Raw genomic sequence first — 4788 nt, 5'->3', positions numbered from 1 at the left:
CATTTCTCTCATGAAAATAGGGGTGTCCTATTATTCCGTCGTTGTTGTCGTTGCTGCTGCTGCTGCTGCTGCTGCTGCTGTTTTACTCTTTGTCCCCTGCCCACTCTGGGTGGCTTCCAACATATATAAAAAAGTAAACATTACAAAAACTTCCCTATCCAGGCCGGCCTTCAGATGGCTCAGGGCGGGGTCGGATAATTCCATACCCTCCAATATTTCTACAGTGAAAACAGGGACATACTAAGGAAAAGCAGGACATTCACATCAGAAAGCTTCTGTAAATCCTGGACTGCCCCTGGAAAATAGGGACACTTGGAGGGTCTGCCATGTGGAAACCCACTTCTCTGTTCCCGAAGGCAACGACAGGGGACACGCCCTTCCCTTGGTTTCCCAACCATCCCCTAGGCCTCCACAGTTTTAGGGCTGTGGTGGCAACTAATAGCGAGCAATTCCCCCGAGTTGGAAGATCTCAGGGGACTATTTTCTTGCATAGGAACCAATAAAACATTAGAGGGGACCATTAGCCCACCCTCCCCTGCAATAATGTGCATACACTGTATCATGTGATTACGTGGGGCGGAGCGTACCTGCCCCCTACATATTTTATTCAAATCGACACCTCTGTTTTCTTGCCATGCAGCTGGCAGCCCTCAGTGGGTGATCTGCTGTTTTATATTCAGTGTTAGCCCAATTGATTTCTGGTCAATGAAGTCTCGAGTGATGCTTAAATGGGAAAGTGTGACACAGCTCTGCATTCTTGTAACGCGTGCGATGCATTATACAACTACTTGGGTGATAATAGAGCGGCAGCCTTGGGTGTCTGTGTAGGGCCCAAGTTTGCTAGGGCTCAGTGCAGAAAACCTTAAAGTCTTGAGTTTAGTCAGTGCATGAATGGGGAGCTGGACCTCGCTGCCCTGCCCTGCCCTCCCCCCAATATCTCCACGTGTTGTCTGAACACTTGTAGTAGGCTATTGAGGGGGGGGCCTCTGTGCGTGGAGCTGTACACAGGAAGGCTGTGGCGATGGTGCTGTAGGCACAGCCCTGCTGCTGCAATTTGAATGTGTGGGCATAACATCCGGTGAATAATCAAGAAGACCCCTTCACCCTTGATGGCAACAACTAGAAAGATGCTTTCAGGTTCCCACCAGTGTCATTGCAGTCCGTCCGTTCTCTTTTTCATTCAGGTGGCACAAGTGCAGCCTGCAGACTCTTGCTGGTCCTACTCCACAACCTCCTTGAATGCTGTGTACTTGAACTGCGATAATGGCCCTCGCTTGCCTGGACGAAGAGAAGTGTTGTGTGCACTCAGAAACCTCTCGTTTGCTCAGCTGGAATGTAGCCCACTAAATGAAAACAGTCCTGTATCAACATGGCTACCTGCCTGTAACTAGTCCTGTATCTGTCGCTCTGCTCAGTTTTTGCCCAGCCACCATTGGCATGTGGTCCCCATGAGACAATGCAGCCCTTTGGCTAAATGCATGCATGCATATCACTTGATATCTCTACTCTTGATCATGAGCAGCTGAATATATGAACCAACTCCACTGAAAAACAAGACTTTTTAAAGGCAATGTGATATGAAACCTCTATTGTCATTGTATCCACACATGCAAGTTCTCACTCGATACTGAAGTCGTCAAATGATGTGCGTGCGGACATTAGCAGACTTTAAGGCAGACCCTTATAACTGAGTTTAGATTCTTTTAGCAGTGCAGTTCTCATATTATTGCCATCTGAACAGGCACCACTGACATGCTGCATTAGGTTAATAATGGGGGGGGGGAATAAATGCAGTTACCCTGCAAACAGGGCAAACCCTGTGTTGATTGACTAAACTAGTGGGACTTGCTGGCCATCCTGGAGCTAAAGGGGCTGATGGAGACAAAGTTAAGGACCTCAAAGCTTTTTACTTAACCATTTTAATCATCTATTTCAACTCACTGAACTTTGTGTGATATGCTTTTGCTATCTAGGAGAAAATGGGCAGAAAAGTGAATGGAGAAAACTAGGTTCAGGCCTCCCTGGACCTGGCAAGATTCCAGTGTTTACAAGGCAAATGTCTAAGTGTGCTACTCCATTTCCCCATTATTTTCAGCTACCTTCTGTGAAACTCCAAATCCACTTTAGAATAAAGCAACCAGACCTAACCACAGCTGTTTTTGCATGCAGTCGAGCCAACCATTTTGGCCAGTTTCCCAAAGCATCCTTTGTATATTTGTATACTGGTTGATACGTAGCAGGTCTGTCTTGGGGTATGTACAGTAGTCTGGATAGAGGTGCATCAGTTTCTACACGAAGGCGTATTGTGGCCAAGTATACAGGTTAGTTCTCATTGAGGTAATAAACAGAGTGCCTGATGGCATTCCATCCCAAACCTGCATCTTGCCTTGTACCACTTCAAAATGCAGGTGAGACAGTGTGGTTGGTTGGTTTCAAATCTGGGAGACCAGGGTTCAAATTCCCACTCAACCATGAAGCTCGGGGAATGACCATAGGCCATTCTGTCATCAACTCTTAACCTAACCTACCTCCAAGGCTGTTGCGAGGATAAAATTTAAGAAAACTGTGTTTTATTTATTTCATTTATATCCCGCCCTACCAAAGGAGCCAAGGATGATTGCATATGCTATATTTTACTAATGTAATAGTAAATGACTGAATATTCTTTCACTTCGCACTTGGAAACCAGGTAGCAGGAAGGATGACCGGGCTATAACCCTGTTAATTTCTGCTTCTTCATCCAGGATTTCCTGGCTATTCTGCAATTTGGCCATTCCAAAATTGGCTATTCCACTAGGCTCCCCTGGATACAGTGGTCCCCCCCGGTGTTTCTGGACTGTGAAGTAAAAGACTGTGGCACTCACCCTCTCGGCCTGAATTAAGAAAGGGGTTGCCTATTTATAGAATTTTCAGCTGGAAGATTCTGCTGACATGTGTTAGAACACTGCAACATGAGATTATGGTAATTTGTAAGTAAAAATGGCAAGTGTCATTTTTCCTCCTTTCCCTAATTTCTACTATATGCATCCTTGTCTAATTTGCATATTGTCAAAGTGTGCTGTCTCCCCCAAATCACAGGTGTATCCCCATCAGCTATACCGGCAGATAAAGGTAAAGGGACCCCTGACCATTAGGTCCAGTCGTGTCCGACTCTGGGGTTGCGGCACTCATCTCGCGTTACTGGCTGAGGGAGCCGACGTACAGCTTCCGGGTTGTGTGGCCAGCATGACAAAGCTGCTTCTGGCAAACCAGAGCAGCGCACAGAAATGCCGTTTACCTTCCCGCCGGAGTGGTACCTATTTATCTGCTTGCACTTTGACGTGCTTTCGAAGTGCTAGGTGGACAGGAGCTGGGACCGAGCAACGGGAGCTCACCCCGTCGAACTGCCAACCTTCTGATCAGCAAGCCCTAGGCTCTGTGTTTTAACCCACAGCGCCACCTGCGTTCCTATAGCGGTAGATAAGTAACCACTATAAAACAGCCAAGCTAACAAGGGTTCCTGTGCTTTGTTCCCCTGTTCTTTCCAGCAACGCTGTTTTTTGAATAGACGTTCTTGCAACAGATGGATACATAAAGGATGTTTTAAATGGTGGCTACGATATAAGCCACCTGTGTATTGCTTTTTTGAGAGAAATGAAATTTGTTCCCATGCTAAACTCACTGATGGTTTGCCACGGAAGAGAGCTAAAAGTAGAGAGACACCATAGCTCAGGTGTAGAGCACATGACGTAGCAGGTCCCAGGTTCAAATCCCTTGTTTTTACCAGATGGCAGGTAATGAAGAAGACCTCTGCCTAAGATTCTGGTGATGGAAAAGACACTTCAGCCAGTCAGAGCAGTCAGTATTGGGTTAGATGGAGCAAATACTCTGGTCTGATATAAGGCAGCTTCCTATGTTCCTATGATCAAGTAAGTTTTAAATGGATGGATGCAGGTCTCAACATCTATACTTCAGCATTTAGCAATGGAGGTGTAGATCTAGAAAACTGCTCACCAGTTACTTCCGATAGGAAACCAGAAGCAATTTGGAATGTACTTGGCAATGGCTTCCCATCCACTTCCATGGTTTCTAGTGATCATATTCCCACCATGAATTTAAAGTGCATGTCTAACGCCTAGCCTCCTTGACAACCACAGATATTTACAGCTGAGATTTGAAGCAGCCGTTAAATGTGAGACTAAGGCAACCTCCAATTCGCAGTACTCAATATGCAGTCAACTACTGCAGCTAGTTTAGCCACTGCCAAGAATGCACGCAAAACAAACATTTAATGTCAAGATATTTACCACAAAGGAATCAAAGGTGGTTAATTTTTTTTTTTATTGCCAGAATAGCAAATGTTACACAGATGGGCCTGCATGGTATTACGCAGGGAACAAGCAAGCAAAAAATGAATAAAAATGTTTGGCCACAGCAAAAGAAAAGGCACATTCTAATAAATCTGCCCTAATAAATGCAGAGTGACCAAATGAGAATATAGCATAGCACAATTGGGTATAACATTTGTTGGAAAGGATTTTCAGACCATCACCATTGTGCACTGCAACATCCACATTAACATAAAAAGTGGCTTTAAAAACATCAACACTGATACAAAAACAATATGAAGCCTGGGGTAATAGTTTGTGGCCGTGCATGACTATTTGAAGGGAACAAAAGCAAATGCTAAATACATGAGGAAAGATGCATGCCAACATCAGAGAAAGAACTTGCCTCCTCCATTTACTATGAGAAGTCTGCACCCAAGACATTTAGAAAGCATGCATACATGCGTGCGTGTGTATGTAT

Source organism: Lacerta agilis, chromosome 7, assembly GCF_009819535.1.
Source record: "Lacerta agilis isolate rLacAgi1 chromosome 7, rLacAgi1.pri, whole genome shotgun sequence".
Classification (NCBI taxonomy): Eukaryota; Metazoa; Chordata; class Lepidosauria; order Squamata; family Lacertidae; genus Lacerta; species Lacerta agilis.
Note: the sequence above shows the minus strand (reverse complement) of the source record.